This window comes from Saimiri boliviensis, chromosome 2, assembly GCF_048565385.1.
Source record: "Saimiri boliviensis isolate mSaiBol1 chromosome 2, mSaiBol1.pri, whole genome shotgun sequence".
NCBI classification, from domain to species: Eukaryota; Metazoa; Chordata; class Mammalia; order Primates; family Cebidae; genus Saimiri; species Saimiri boliviensis.
Window position 1 is genome coordinate 105,120,514 of NC_133450.1, and position 17,454 is coordinate 105,137,967.

The 17,454-nt window shown below is 35.7% G+C and overlaps 1 long non-coding RNA gene across 30 annotated transcripts in view; it reads right to left on the minus strand.

Annotated features, from left to right (window-relative positions):
• LOC104651773 (uncharacterized) overlaps window positions 1-17,454 on the minus strand; it is a 229,964-nt gene that overhangs the window by 12,658 nt on the left and 199,852 nt on the right. For 17 of the 30 annotated variants that reach the window (XR_012516348.1, XR_012516346.1, XR_012516353.1 and 14 more), the window contains 2 exons: window positions 11,586-11,608; window positions 297-10,197 (listed from right to left, as the gene is read on the minus strand). This is a non-coding gene — a long non-coding RNA (uncharacterized LOC104651773). Of the gene's footprint in view, window positions 1-296; window positions 11,609-17,454 lie in introns of those variants that run through there. The other 13 variants (XR_012516366.1, XR_012516356.1, XR_012516358.1 and 10 more) reach the window with 12 other exon arrangements.

Consider the following 17,454-nt stretch of genomic DNA (forward strand, 5'->3'; position numbering starts at 1 on the left):
TTTTATATCTATTTCTTTTCATTGTGCCAGCACTAGGAATTCTCTTCCTGACTTGCAGATTCCAGGCTCTTTTGCTTTTTTTCTGCGGAGATTTTTCAGGTAGTTTTAGGCTTTACTGTGTGATGGGGATTCTTTCTGTCCTTTTTTTGTTGTTGTTGACTGAGAACTTGTCTTAACGCTCTGCTTTGCAGAACTGTACTTATTTGTAAAGCCAGTCCCTGAAGGAGAAATTGGGAGATTTAACTAGATTTGAAGTTTTGTGTAAGATATAAATGAGATCATGGTGTATTATATAGTTGGTTTTTTTTTTTTTTTTTTTTTTTTTTTTTGAGGTCCGTGTTCAAAGTTCTCTTGTAATGTCTTGCAGGCTAGTATCTGTTTAACAGATTATATTACCATGATGTGTGGTTTGATTTATCCTTAAGGACTTATGAATGCAAGCAGACACTGAGAAAAATAATCAAATTCAATATTAAAGTAAAACATATATCTAGTAATGTAATGCCCCATCTAGTTTTCTGTTAGTGGATGAGGGCACACATCCCTCTGTTGCCGTGAGTGTGACTGAATGTCTCTATTCTCAGTTGCTTTCAATTAATGGCTGCCGTTCTTCTATCATTGATTGATCATTGTCCTTGGCTAACTGGAGTTGACTCACCAGGAAGGTTACCTATAACTGACTTGTACTGAGGAACAAAATGCTGACCCCTTGTTTTCTTGCTTCATTGAAGGGTAACTCTACTGTCTTATTTATGTTCCAGAACATTCTTCTTCTGCTCATATGCCTACAAAGCTTCCCCATATGTAGTCAGGCAAAATAGTTGAGGAAAAAACAAGATCTATAATAGTGTGAATACTTTGGGGTCACTTGTGTAAAATACGTAAAATAAACGTTAATGTTTTGTTAAATGTAGAATGTCTCTGGAAGAATAAACAGGAAAAAAGTAACCTACCCTTCTTATGATATTTGAGGCATTAAGGGAAACATACTATGTTAAGACAGACATTTTATTTTATTTTATTTTATTTTAAATATTATAATAGGTACAATGATTACTTATTCAAAACATTTAATATTGTTCACTTTTTAAAGTGACTTTTTTTTTTTTCAGCGGCTGCTTCTAGTTTTTGGGAAGGCAGCCACTTTTAAGAATTAGACATGATGTCACAGACAGTCCAATTGTGATCTCCTTTGGTCTGGGACAGACAAAAGAAGTGGGAAAGGATCAAAAGTTGGCTATAAATAAAAGTACTGATGGGTTGGAAGCTGTCACAAGTTTAGAGAAGAAACCAGTTTTTGAGGAAGCTGGATGTGGGTTTAGCTGCCTAGTTACATACTAGATACCTGAAATCCACCTCTTTTATAAATTTAGAGTCCAAAAACATATCTGCTCAGCGGAACAAGTGTCAGTATTTGGGCAGGCAGTTAGGGTGGAGCTGTTAGTCTGGCAAAAGGCTCACTGATAAATTTCTAAAATATTATGAATTATGGTATTTTTATTGGACATTTTGCACTTATACAATGTCAGAATAGTATGTAAATAAAAGAAATACAGTTAGCCTTCCATGTCTCTGGGTTTCACATCCATGGATTCAAATAACCACAGATTGAAAATATTTGAAAAAAATAAAAATCCACAAGGTTTCAAAAAGCAAAACCCAAATTTGCTGCATGTCAAGTACTATGCTGAATCTCTGTGAAGTAATGTGTAGGCAGTTTATTGGGTATTATAAGTAGTCTAGAGATGCTTTAGATTGTGCCTTGGTTATATGATAATATTAAGGCGTTTTATACAAAGGACTTGAGAATCTGTGAATTTTGGTGTCTATGAGGGATCTGGAACAAGTTCCCCATTCTCTCACGTATACCAAAGGACAAATGTGTATAGGAAAAGTGTTGTTTTGTTTTTCTAAGTAAGGGGGGGAATATATCAGATCAACAGAAAAATATTAAATTTAAAAGTTTTTGAAAAGATATCCACAATGTAATGTGAGCAAAATTATATTTAATTCAAATATGTTAAAAACAAAAATACTATGTAAGTTATTCATTAGTATCTTAAGATTTCCAATATACTTACTAAAATCTAAAAAGTAACTTTGTTGGAAAATTCAATCAAGTTTCCCCATATGCATATTTAGTCATTTAGTTTTGTCTTATCTTTTATTTTCACAAAGTTCTGTCCCAGCCCTGGTGTACACAGTGTCATTAAATAGCAGGAGCGGTGATTAATAGATATGAGAAATGCCACCTGGGCAGGGATTTGATAATAATTTTTAGAAATTCGAGATTAGATTAAACACTATAAAAATGTAGTGTTTGACCTTAGACATTCCTAAGAATAACTATTAAGTGTAGAGACGTTCTGTGATAGATATCATATACTCTATTCCTATTAGTTTCATGGAATACCATAGTGGTTTTGAATACATAAATGTTCTCCATCTCAAATGTTTTCTTAAAATCATTTTAAACTTTTTAACATTCATCTATGTAACTCTAATTTACAAGCATACACACACACACACACACACATATATAAACATATTTTTAAAATTATACTTAAGTTCTGGGATACATGTGCAGAACGTGCAGGTTTGTTACATAGGTATCCATGTACCAAGGTGGTTTGCTGCACCCATCAACCCATCATCTACATTAGGTATTTCTCCCAGTGCTATCCCTCCCCTATCACCCCACTCTCACAGGACCTGGTGTATGAAGTTCCACTCCCTGTATCGATGTGTTCTCGTTCAACTCCACTTATTAGTGAGAACATGTGGTTTTCGGTTTTCTGTTCTGTGTTAGTTTGTTGAGAATGGTTTCCAGTTTCCTCCATGTTCCTGCAGAGGACATGAACTCATTATTTAATGGCTGCATAGTATTCCATGGTATATAGGTCCCAAATTTTCTTTATCCAGTCTATTGGTGATGGGCATTTGTGTTGGTTCCAAGTCTGCTATTGTGAATAGTGCTGCAATAGACATACATGTGTATGTGTCTTTATAGTAGAATGATTTATAATCCTTTGGGTATATATCCAGTAACGGGATTACTGGGTCAAATGATATTTCTTGTTCTAGATCCTAGAGAATGGAAGAAAATTTTTTGCAATCTATCAATTTGACAAAGGGCTAATATCTAGAATCTACAAGTAAGTTAAACAAATTTACAAGAAAAAAAATGAACAACCCCAACAAAAAAGTGAGCAAAGGATATGTACAGACACTTCTCAAAACCAGACATTTATGCAGCCAACAAACGTATGAAAAAAAAAATCTCATCACTGGTGATTAGAGAAATGCAAATCAAAATCACAAGGAGATACCATCTCATGCCAGTTAGAATGACGATCATTAAAAAGTCAGGAAACAAAAGATGCTGGAGAGGACGTGGAAAAGTAGGAATGCTTTTGCACTATTGGTGGGAGTATAAATTAGTTCAACCATTGTGGAAAACAGTGTGGTGATTATAAGCATATTTTACATGGCAAATATGTGCCTAGCTCTCTGCTAAGGCATGTAAATGTGCAAGATATTATTTTTTGACAAAAGAGACAAAAGAGCTTCATACTTTAGTGGTGGAATAAGGCATAATACAAAGCAGTATTATGGGCCGGCTGTGGTGGGTTACACCTGTAATCCCAGAAGTTTGGGAGGTCAAGGAGAGCAGACACTTAGGAGTTTGAGACCAGCCTGCCCAACGTAATGAAACCTCATCTCTACTAAAAATATGAAAATTAGTCAGGTGTGGTGGCATGCGCCTGTAATCCCAGCTACTCGGAAGACTGAGGAAAGAGAATCGCTTGAACCCTGGAGGCAGAGGTTGTAGTAAGCCGAGACCTCACCAATGAACTCCAGCCTGGGTGACAGAGCAATTCTGTCTCAAAACAAAAACAAAGAAAAAATCGCAGTATTATGAAGTCTTTATTTTTCATAATACATGCAAAAATGTTGCACCATGGTTACTTAGAGATTGAAAAAGATATAATTGGGAGTCCTGTTTACTTGTATTTATATAGAATGTTAATATTAGTATCATATCAAGAGAGAATTTTAAGAAGTGTTTTTTTGCCTGATTAGCTGAAAAAGTCACAGTTACGGAACATGTGTGTTTTGAAATCACCATTTTTGCATAATGATTTGACAGCACTTTTCTTTTACATATTCCATACAGATATAGCAGACAGAAACATTATTTTACAAAGGAGAAGAATAAAAACTGCAAGCACCATATTTAATTAAACTGAAGATAACCAAAATCTATAAAGTGTAAAAGGCTGCCAGGGCTACCAAAACACAGAATCCAATTTCAACTTCACAGAGAGACTGAGGGTCTCAAGATTATGTGAACACAAAAATCTTATTCCTTCACCATATCTCATTCATGACCAGAAAAAAAATGCTGGAAATGAAGTGAGAAAGAAAACAAAACAGATGTAAGTGTTAGTTTTCAGCTACATTCCAGAGATAGATGTGATATCCATCCCCAAGATCGTTGAGCAGTTCAATCCAAATGCTTTCATTGTTGTACTCACCAGAAAGAGGATTGAATTCCGTTGACTTTTAGCACACTTTTCCAGGATCATTTATCTGCTGGTGCTTTAGCTCATAGCTAATTACAATCTTCTTAAACAAAGAGTAGGTTCATTTGAAACACTCCCTTTTAAAACAAATAAGCCAAAACAAAACAAAAACACCTCCTACATAACAATCAGAAAAGAAAGAAGACTATTTTAAACAGAGATATCCTTAGCTATTGCTATTATTAAAATAGTATCCTTTCTTTTCTGGTGGGAATTTTTGAGCACTCAGTGACTCAGTGCTTCATCTGCTCTAGTCAAGTACTCAACCAAGTGCTCATGTAATTCTCACAGCAACCTAATAAGATAAATAGTATTATTATTCTCATTTTTTTAAAAAGATTAGAAGCAAAGTTAATGAAAGAGTAAGTAACTTGATCAAGGTTACACAGCATGGAAGGGACTGTATCCCAAGCCGTATGGCTCCAAAATCTGTGGTCTTAGTTATTTTCCTCTATTGTCTCTGAGAAAACAAAAGAACATTAATGATAGGAAAGCTAAGGAAAGAAAACAACTGAACCATTACAAAAATGAAATATGCATTTAAAACATCAAGAACTAGAAAAGATACCACTGAACATGAATGCAGTGTCATGGAGAAGAGGCTGGCGAAAATTATGCAAGGAAGCAAATGTGTTCTGCATATGAGTGTCAAACCAAGGAAATCCAGAATATGCACAGAGTATTATTGAAAACACTAACAGGAAAAGAAGACATACCTCTATTAAAGATATAAAGAAGACAACTTTACCTAAATAAAACCATAAATATGCATAGTGGTAATAAATACAATGTTTTAAGAAAGATTCATACAGGATAGTATACACAGAGATATATTCTGGCTAAGTTTATTGATCTTGTTTTTGCTCTTTACTCTTTTTTTAAAGTGTTTTCCCAATGCAAAACAATTTTATAACATGAAAAACTACGATTAATCAAAGTATACATATATAATTACAAAGTATAATTCAGAATAGTTACAAAATGCCTAGATATGAAGCAAAAAGAAGGGTTCATTCCTACAAACAGTGGCTTGAGATCTGTTGAATTTTGTTTTCTTCAATGAAGTTTTTAAAGATGGCATAATTGCCTTTGGTTATTTAGAACACACTGGCCATATTGGATACTAGAATATTGAAGCATCAGCATGTGACTGTTTGAATCAAAGACTTCATAGAATGTTTATTTCTGAAAGTTATGTGTGCATTGTAGAAGTTGTAAAAAGTTTATCTTGTAGATCGAGCCCACTTTAGGACTAAGAACGGGTTCTAACTACAACCGTTAGCTTATAAAGAAAGTGTTTCAAATGTGACTATTCTGATATATAAAGTTAAAAAAATAGTACTTACAAAAACAGTATGAGAAAGAGAAAGAGAGACAATTTAATGCAGTTTAACATGTTGCTTCCCAAATATCTGGTTTAAATTGTTTTTGACCCTTTCAAATACCTGTCTCTTAATTTCAAGTTTTGTCAAATATGCCTTCAAAACAAGTATTTTCACAGTTCTTAAATTTATTGAACATCTGCAAAAATAAAAATATTTTAAAATTTAGTTGAAGTCAATTTGGGATGAGAAATACCCTTTTACTTTGTCACTGTCTAAGCAAGACATACTAATTATACTTGGATTTGGGTTAGATTGCAATCAATGATTGCAATGGCACATAACAATTACTACATAGAAAGTCAATTGAAAAATCGAATCCAAAGACCAGAGGGGGGAAAAACAGGGCAGATATAACAGTGTAAAACATTTTTCATAGATCTGTGTAAAATTAGTATTTTCAAATAATATGGAAGATTTATAGTAACACCTGGAGATTCTTCCAATGTACAAAAGAGACCATGAGAGCTTTATATATTACAAAGTTGTTTTATGGCCATATATATTTGATGAACCAAAAAGAAAACAGAATCTCTAATCCCTATCTTACCTTTTTTTTCTATGGATCAGGGTAAAATCCTCTTATTTTCAAGGTAGAATTCCACTTCTTCATATTTCTTAGGCCACCTTTAATGAACTCATGTCTTTATTTGTAGATGTCTGTCTCTTCAGTCCTGTACATGAAACTCTAGAAGATTAAATATTTGCATGCACCATCTAGTCAAATCCTTCAGATACTCTTAAAACCAGACAATTTTGAAGTTCTCAACATTTTCTGCATCAGTAATATAAGTGGTGGTATTAGTAGTTTCAAAAAAGGCTTTTTTTTTTTTCCTTGCCATACTAGACTTCTAGATGCCTTTTGGATTGAGTTTTTCATGATGAGAACAACAAGTCAAGATAGTTCTTGTCCTGAGCTTCTTAACAGCACAGATGTAGAGTCAGCAGAGTAGTAAGCCAAACCACAAGGAGCCTAGCTATAGACTTTGGGCTACTGGCACCTCTTTTGGCTTTAAGGCTATTGTGATGATCATTGTTGGTACTGGATTCTGTGATCCCTATGGATAGGAGCAGTGCTGGAAGGAGCAGCCTGAGCCTGAAGGAGGAGCCATCACAATAGCAACAGTAGCTTTAAATGTGGTGCAGCTGTCTCCCTGCCTTCTGGGCCTCTCCCCACTCTCCACTCCCATTATAGAGTCCTCCTCCCACCACTGTGAAATTGCCACCATCAGGGCACTTTGCACCTGAAGACCTGCAGGTACTCTGAACCATGACACTAGGAAGTGGTGAAAATATTAAACTTAAATGTGAAGAAAGTATTCAACAAGGATTCATTAGAGAAATATGTAAGCTATGGAAAGAACTAATGAAGAAAAAAATCAAGTGTGACTCGGATGTCTCAAGAGCAGTGTCCATTTCAATTCATAGTAATGTAATGGCAGCAGAATGCTAAGTGACACAAAGAGTGAATCAAATGTTCTACACAGCAAACTTTCATTCATACATGAATACAGGAAAAAGACGTTTACAAACAACGCAAGAGCTCAGGGAATATAGTGCTCTTAGAGTCTATGGAAAGGTATGGCTTGAAGATGAGCTACTGCCAACTAACAGAGACAATAAAATGAGGCATTCAGGAGTAGAGAACCGTGCCATGACATATCTGCTGGTAAGCAATGAATCCATTTACATGTGAAAAGATATTATAGTCATGAGAATTATGATACACAAAAGAAAAAAGTTATAAATCATGAAAATACACGATAATGTTACATATCATATAATAACAAAGCAAAACATAGAAATAAGTCAGGGAGAGAAGGCTGGAGGAAGTAACAGTGTTCAAAGTAATTAAATTATATAATAAATGTGATGAAGATCTTTAAAAGAGCTAAAAAAATCTGTATATTTACAGATGGCAAAACACAAACATATATGTACCCAAAACAAAACAAAGAACACCCAGATTGTATAGCCAAAGGAAATAGAGTTCTACACAGGCATTTGCTTTACATAAAATTGTGTGACTATATTTTGAATTTAAATATATAGCACAAGCAATGGTTTAATAAATATATTAGACTTGGTATGGTATTATTGGGAAACATACTGTTCTCAAATACTTTGTGAGATTTTTTTCTCCCAACATTGATAACTTCCCTTTGCTGCATTTGGACAAGTTTCTATAGGTCTGGCCATTTTTAGGTATTGATTTAGGCAATTTAAATCAATCTTTAATTTCACATTGAATTCAATGTTTTTCTGTTCTCCCCAGAGAAGAGACAAAACAGCAGAAGTGAAATTAATTTGTTTTCATCCTGTTTGCTCTACGTTATTTGTCCCTTGCTTCTGCAACTCAACTCCAGAGATAAAAATGGAAGGGAAAGAACTTCCACAGGGAAGCCTTTTTATTTATTCAGTGCTGTTAGTAATTTTATCTTGTATTTGAATTCCCTCTTTTACGAGAGACTTGTAAGTGTAAGATCTTTGATGATGGTACATTAATGGGTTCTTTGGAGGACCTCAGGACTACACAGTCTCCAAACTTCATCATTCTCTGAGTGTTATCTCTTCTGTTTGACTTTTTGGGAGGTCTTTCTTCAGGCTTGCATCTGCTGTTGAATGCCTACTATCTACTTTTCTTAGCATTTAGTATTGCAACATGACATCCATTTGAACATATACCCTTGTCCCAAACAAACTCAGGAAGGAGACTTGATACCACTATTGCCTTTTATGAATTTGCATTTTTATTGAAAATTGCTCTCTTCAGCCTCCTACCTTCAGATTTTTTCAGGTGGAGATGTCTCCAGAATGAAAACTGAAGTCTCTGGTTCTCTGTTTCCCTGGCAGTGTGAGCCTGGCCTACTGATTTTTGAGGTTCAATAAGAATTCCACCTGAAATTCAAATGCCTGTTGTAAGGGTGAATCCAAATTTACCATAAGAGATTTTTGAACCTCTTGGGTGAAAAAAAGGCAAGACTTTCCGACATTTTTAAAGAACATTTACATTAGAAAATATGTCATTGTAAGTTTTTTTTTTTTTTTTTTTTTTTTTGCTTTTGGAAATGTGTGTAAAATCTTTTAAAAGATAAATAATCCACTGGCCAGCTTTATGACAACCACATCTTTCTTAAGTAACTGGTAATCATCTCTTTGAAATGTAAGCCTCAAGGAAGACAGTGTCATTATCTCCCAGTTTATATGGAAAGTTAGGAGCCTGACTTGTAAGAGTACCCTGTTCCAAGTTGCAGAATTACCTCCTATCATAAAGATTGTCTTTACAGTCTCTTAGTAGATTGCATGGAATGCATACCACATTCTAGTTTAATGCATATTCAGTAATAATATTGTTTTCTTTCTATTTTTTTTTTAAGACAGGGTTTTTCCATGTTGGTCCACTGGTCTCCAACTCCTGACCTCAGGTGATCTGTCGGGCTAGGCCTCCCAAAGTGCTGGGATTACAGGTGCAAGCCACCGCACCCAGCCCAATAAAATTGTTTTCTTTCTCTTCTACATTTGTGAAGAGGTTTTCTGAATCTGGAGAAAGCTTTTCGGACACCTTTAATTGTATGTAAATAATGGGATACACAGTGATTTTACCATATGGGTAGATAGGGCCGAATGAAATCAAGCTAATTTACATATCTATCACCTTAAATAGTTATCATTTATTTCTCCTTTCTAACTTCGTAGCTCTGACCAACATCTCTCCATTGCCACCATCCCTTAGCTTATGGTAACCAGTGTTCTGCTTTCTGCTTCTATGAGGTCCATTGTTTTGGATTCCACATGTAAGTGAGCACATGCAGTATGTGTCTCTCTGTTCCTGGCCTATTTTATTTAGCATTATGTCTTCCAGGTTTAACTGTGTTGAAGCAAAAAGCTGAGTAATATTCCATTGTGTATACACTAAGTCCTCATTTAAGTCACCAATAGGTTCTTGGAAGCCGCAACTTTAAAGGAAATGATATATGACAAAAACCAGTTTTACCATAGATTAATTGATATAAATGAGTTAAGTTTTATGGCATATTTTTGGTCACAAAATCATCACCAAACTTACAAAGACTCAAAAATATTTCTAATATTAAACATTGAATAAGTGTGAGTTAATACATGCATTTAAGAAAGATGGATAAAAACAAGTAAGATAATTACTTACCCAATCTTTGGTGAATCAGTGAGTGATGATGGTTGCAGCGGTGGTGAGTTAAATTAAGGAACACCTGTTTGCAAAGCAAAAGTTGCAAGGAGCATCTCCTACCACTACGCAGTTCAAAACCAAGCAATAACAAATACGGTGTACTTACTGAGCACTTTCATACCACATCATTTATTGTTGTGCATTATTATTGTACATGATTATTACATACTTTACAAATATTTATTTTACAATAATTTGTTTCATTCATTCAGAAATTTATTTTCTAACTAACTTATTCCAGTTCTGGATCAGGGAGGGTCAAAGCATATCAACAGGGCTCAGGGCACAAGGCAGGAACTAACCCTGGACAGGACACTTTTCTATTACAGGGCCCAGTATCTCTCTGTCTGTCTGTCTGTCTCTCTCTCTCTATCTCTCTCTCCTACTCAGACTGAATCTAACATGCACAACTTTGAGAAGTGAAAGAAAACCAGAATGCCTGAAGAAAACCCACACAGTCATGGTGAGAACGTGAAAATTTCCCACAGATCCCTGGCTCTTATTAACTGATTTTTGACAAGAATTTCAAGACCATTCAAAGGAAAAAGGACAGTCTTTTCAAAAACTGGTGTGAAGAAACTATATCCACATCCAAAGAATGTAGACAGACCTTACTGAACTTTCATCTAGCATCAAATTCAGGTCTGCACTCAATGTGTTATACTTTCTGATTCCCCTCTCATATGTCCCTTTTTTTTATCCCCTATAGAGGATTAATTTCAGAAATCACTTTGGCATTTTCCCTTAGGGAACAGGCAATTGCTGAATTCATTTACAATACCTGTATGACCTTAAACTTCCCATTCAGTTCTTTGATTTGAGTTTCTTTTGATTTGTGAGCATGTGGGTAAGACATATGCTCAAAGTTTTCTTCATGGCTTAAGTTGAAAGCGGATTTTGGAGACAACCAATCAAGAAATGACTAGCAAGGCATAAAATTAATCATTGAAAGCTAGGATATCTTAAATATCCTCAGGATTCAGGTGTCTTCCTGTTTAAAAGAAGAAAAACATTTTTTGCTTCTAATATATGAAAAGTTATGTGTGGTATAGTCTATTCCTTGTAGTTGAAACAGGAAAAGGCTGTAATTGTATAATTAATTTATGGTCAGACACCAGTCATTTGCATTCTGAAGCTGCCTAAGCTTGCTAAGTCCTACCCTTTAGCTTATGCCTGTCTAGACGGCAAAAACTCACCAACCCTCTTGTGGTTAGCTTTTGTCAGGTCACACTTGTGTTTCAAAGTTGATTGAGCCACCCTCAACCCCATTTGTACAACCCTCATGCTTGTCCCTTTGTTAAAACTTGAGTACCCTGTGATTGTTGGGGCCGATCGTCATTTATTTGAGGTCTGGCACATGCAGCCAACATATTAGAAAACTGTTGATGAAACTTAAAAATAGCCACTCACCTAAAACAACGAAATGCTGTGTCCTGCAAAGATAAAATATTAAGAAACTTAAGGCTTCATATCTCTTACCTTGGCCCATATTTGACTTTCATGCATGGGCCAAGGAAAGAGATATGAAAAAACAACTGCATATTTATAAATTTGTGAAAATCAGACTTATAGCTCAAAGTAGGCATCTAAAAATAGATTAGAAATATCCTGTGTATTGCCGGGTGTGGTGGGGCACAGCTGTAATGTCAGCACTTTGGAAGGCCAAGGTAGTCAGATCACTTGAGGTCAGGAGTTTGAGACCAGCCTGTCCAACGTGATGAAATCCCACCTCTGCTAAAAGTACAAAAATTAGCCAGGGATGTTGGTGGACACCTGTAATTCCAGCTACTTGGGAGGCCGAGGCAAAGAATCGCTTGAACCCAGGAGGCAGAGGTTGTAGTGAGCTGAGATCACACAACTGCATTCCAGCTTGGGCAACAGAGCAAGACTGATTCCAGAATAAATACATAAATAAATATAAAAACCTCAGAGCCCCACACATGCATCCTAATTCCAAAAAGATTTTCCTTGTAATGTACACTTTACTCCTCCATATTCTCCTTATTCCTTCTCAAAGTTTTCAGCCATTATAGCACATATTGGAATAAAAGGAGTCTCCATTAGTAACACTACATTTCTGGACTCAAGTAGTAAACCAGTTGAGAAGCAATGACAAAAAATGTGTATGAAAGATGAGCAGATATTGGTTAATGGTTTTCCTAGTACCAAAGCCCGGGCTTATGACTTGTACTCCTAGCAGGGGTAGGCTGATACAGGAATCTCCTTTTAAAGACAGAACATTACCCAAAATTGCAGAGCAGGCTCATGTCTTATGTGGCTAACTCCTCACTGAGTGATAAAGAAGAGGTCTGGTCAACAAGTGCCCTCCCTCCCCTTTCAGATTTAGCAATTAAGTCAGTCATTTACTTTTCCTGCTTTGCCTTGAGTGAATGGATGGATTTAAGTCAGTATTGTTACGCTAAGTTTGCTTCTACTATCAAAGAGACCATCAAAGGGATGTGTTACTCAAATCTCCAACTCCTGCACTTTTTTTCACAAACTCCCACCAACATATTGTATTCTCAAATACTTCTATCTAACATCTTTCATCTGTGTTTACCAGATTTCTCTTGATTCCCATCTCTCAAACTTCAGGAGATCTTGGCTCATACTTATTTTGAATAAAAATGATTATGAAGGAAAACAAAAAAGACGTGTTTTCACTGGGAAGAAAAGGGCTTTGGTTCTTTCTATGTCTGCAGCCCAAGACTTACCTTCTTCCTGTAATAACTGGCATTATGAAATGGTCATTATTTTTATTACTCCATTCATCAAGGAGAAATTTGCAGTATTCTGTAGGTTTTCATTCTAAATAGTCTACAGTTTAATAGTATGGGTAGATTGTTTCATTTTTTCTATAACTCATACTACTATTTTTATTATACTTTAAGTTCTGCTGTTCATGTGCAGAACACGCAGGTTTGCTACATAGGTATACACGTGCCATGGTGATTTGCTGCATTCACCATGCCATCATCTACATTAGGTATTTCTCCTAATGCTAACCCTCCCCTAGTGACCCACCTCCTGACAGGCCCCAGTGTGTGATGTTCCCCAGTGTGTGTTGTTCACTTCCCACTTATGAGTGAGAACACGTGATGTTTGGTTTTCTTTTCTTGTGTTCATTTGCTGAGAATGATAGTTTCCAGCTTCATCCATGTCCTTACAAAGGACATAAACTCATCCTTTCTTATGGCCACATAGTATTCCATGGTGTATATGTATGTGCCACATTTTCTTTATCCAGTCTATCATTGATGTGCATTTGGGTTGGTTCCAAGTCTTTGCTGTTGTGAACAGTGCTGCAATAAACATACATGTGCATGTATCTTTACAATAGAATGATTTATAATTCTTTGGGTATATACCCAGTAATGGGATTGCTGTTTCAAATGGTATTTCTGGTTCTAAATCCTTGAGGAATTGGCACACCGTCTTCCACAATGGTTGAACTAGTTTATACATCCACCAGTGGTGCAAAAGCATTCCTATTTCTCCTCTCCAGTATCTGTTGTCTCCTGTCTTTTTAATGATCACCATTCTAACTGGTGTGAGATGGTATCTCATTGTGGTTTTGATCTGCATTTCTCTAATGACCAGTGATGATGAGCTTTTTTTCATATGTTTGTTGGCTGCATAAATGTCTCCATTTGAGAACTATCTGTTCATAACCTTCACCCACTTTTGGTGGGGTTGTCTTTTTCTTGTAAATTTGTTTAAGTTCCTTGTAGATTCTGCATATTAGCCCTTTGTTGGATAGAGAGTTTGCAAAAATTTTCTTCCATTTTGTAAGTTTCCTGTTCATTGTGATGATAGTTTCTTTCGCTGTGCAAAAGCTCTTTAGTATAATTAGATTATATTTATCTATTTTGGCTTTTGTTGCAATTGATTTTGGAGTTTTAGTCATGAAGTCTTTGTCCATGCCTATGTCCTGAATGTTATTGCCTATGTTTTCTTCTAGGATTTTTATGGTTTTAGGTCTTATGTTTTGATCTGTAATCCATCTTGAGTTAATTTTTGTATAATGTGTAAGGAAGGAATCTAGTTTCAGTTTTCTGCCTATGACCAGCCAGTTTTCCCTACACCATTTATTAAATAGAGAATCCTTTCCACATTGTTTGCTTTTGTCAGATTTGTCAAAGATTTGATGGTTGTAGATGTGTGGCATTATTTCTGAGGCCTCTGTTTGGCTCCATTGGTCTATATATTTGTTTTGGTACCAGTACCATTCTGTTTTGATTACTGTAGCCTTGTAGTATAATTTGAAGTCAGGTGTCATGATGCCTTCAGCTTTGTTCTTATTGCTTAGGATTGTCTTGGCAATGATGGCTCTTTTTTTCATTCCATATGAAATTTTAAGTAGTTTTTTCCAATTCTTTGAAGAAATTCAATAGTAGCTTGATGGGGATAGCATTGAATATATAAATTATTTTAAGCAGTATGACCATTTTCACAATATTGTTTCTTCCTGACCATAAGCATGGAATGTTTTTCCATCTGTTTGTCCTCTCTTATTTCCCTGAGCAGTGGCTGATAGTTCTCCTTGAAGAGGCCCTTCACATTCCTTGTAAATTGTATTTCTAGGTATTTAATTTTCTTTGTAGCAGTTATGTATGGGAGTTCACTCATGATTTGGATCTCTGTTTGTGTGTTATTAGTGTACAGGAATTCTTGTGATTTTTGCACATTGATTTTATATCTGGAGACTGCTGAAGTTACTTGTCAGCTTAAGGAGATTTTGGGCTGAGATAGTGGGGTGTTCTAAATATACAATTATGCCATCTGCAAATAGAGACAATTTGACTTCCTCTTTCCTAATTGAATACCCTTTATTTCTTTCTCTTTCCTGGTTGCACTGGGAAGAACTTTCAATACTATATTTAATAGGAGTAGTGAGTGAGGGCATCCTTGTCTTATGCTGGTTTTCAAAGGAAATGTTTCCAGTTTTTGCCTATTCAGTATGGTATTGGCTGTGCATTTGTCATAAATAGCTCTTATTATTTTGAAATACATTCCATTGATACCTAGTTTATTGAGAGTTTTTAGCATTAAGGGCTGTTTAATTTTGTTGAAGGCCTTCTCTGAATCTGCTGAGATAATCATATGATTTTTTTTGTTCTGTTTATGTGATGAATTATGTTTCTTGATTTACATATGTTTAACCAGCCTTGCAACCAGGGATGAAGCCGACTTGATCGTGGTGGATAAACTTTTTGATGTGCTGCTGGATTCAGTTTGCCGGTATTTTATTGAGGATTTTCACAGAAATGTTCATTAGAAAAATTGGGCTGAAATTTTCTTTTTTTGTTGTGTCTCTGCCAGGTTTTGGTAATGAAGATGATGTTGGCTTCATAAAATGAGTTAGGGAGGATTCTGTCTTTTTCTATTTTTTGGAATAGTTTCAGAAGGAACGGTATCAGCTTCTCTTTGTACCTCTGGTAGAATTCTGTTGTGAATCCATCTAGTCCTGGGCTTTTTTTTTTTTTTTTAATTGGTAGGCTATTAATTGCTGCCTCAGTTTCAGACCTTGTTACTGGCCTATTCAGGGATTTGACTTATTCCTGCTTTAGTATTGGGAGGTTGTAAATGTCCAGGAATTTATCCCTTTCTTCTAGATTTTCTGGTTTATTTGCATAGAGTTGTCTATAGTTGTCTATAGTATTCTCTGATGGTAGTTTGTATTTCTGTAGGATTGGTGGTAATATCCCCTTTATCATTTTTTATTTCATCTATTTGATTCTTCTCTCTTTTCTTCTTTACTAGTCTGGCTAGTGGTCTATCGATTTTATTGATCTTTTCAGAAAATTGGCTCCTGGATTCATTGATTTTTTTTGAAGTGTTCCTCATGTCTGTCTCCTTCAGTTCTGCTCTGATCTCAGTTATTTTTTGTTTTCTATTAGCTTTTGAGTTTGTTTGTTCTTGCTTTTCTAGTTCTTTTAATTGTGACGTTAGGTTGTCGATTTTAGATCTTTCCTGCTTTCTCTCTTTTATTTTTAGTCTTTTTTAAATTGCATTTTAGGTTTTGGGGTACATGTGAAGAACATGTAAGATTGTTGCACAGGTACACACATGGCAGTGTGGTTTGCTGCCTTCCTCCCCATCACCTATATCTGGCATTTCTCTCCATGTTATCCCTCCCTAACTCCCCACCCCCTGCTGTCCCTCCCCTATTTCCCCCCCTCCCCACAGACCCCAGTGTGTGATACTCCCTTCCCTGTGTCCATGTGTTCTCATTGTTCAACACCTGTTTATGAGTGAGAACATGCAGTGTTTGATTTTCTGTTCTTGTGTCAGTTTGCTGAGAATGATGGTTTTCAGGTTCATCCATGTCCCTACAGAGGACATGAGCTCATTGTGTTTTATGGCTGCATAGTATTCCATAGTGTATATGTGCCACATTTTCCCTGTCCAGTCTATCATCGATAGGCATTTGGGTTGGTTCCAAGTCTTTACTATTGTAAATATTACTGCAATTAACATTTGTGTGCATGTGTCCTTATGATAGAATGATTTATAGTCCTCTGGATATATACCCAGTAATGAGATTGCTGAGTCAAATGGAATTTCTATTTCTAGGTCCTTTAGGAATTATCACACTGTCTTCCACAATGGTTGAACTAATTTACACTCCCACCAACAGTGTAAAAGTGTTCCTATTTCTCCACATCCTCTCCAGCATCTATTGTCTCCAAATTTTTTAATGATTGCCATTCTAACTGGCGTGAGATGTTATCTCAATGTAGTTTTGATTTGCATTTCTCTAATGACCAGTGATGATGAGCATTTTTTCATGTGTTTGTTGGCCTCATGTATGTCTTCTTTTGTAAAGTATCTATTCATATCCTTTGCCCACTTTTGAATGGGCTTGTTTTTTTTCTTGTAAGTCTATTTTAGTTCTTCGTAGATTCTGGATATCCTACTTCCTCTTGTGGGCATTTAGTGCTATACATTTTCATCTACACCCTGGTTTACATGTGTCCCAGAGATTCTGGTACATTGTGTCTTCTTTCTCATTGGTTTCAAAGAATGTATTTATTTCTGCCTTCATTTTGTTATTTATTCAGTAGTCATTCAGAAGCAGGTCATTCAGTTTCCACATAGCTGTGATGTTTCGAGTGAGTTTCTTAATCCTGAGTTTTAATTTGATTGCACCATGGTCTGAGAGACTGTTTGTTATGTTATCCGTTCTTTTCCATTTGCTGAGGAGTGTTTTACTTCCAATTATGTGGTTGATTTAAAATAAGTGCAATGTGGTGCTGTGAAGAATGTATATTCTGTG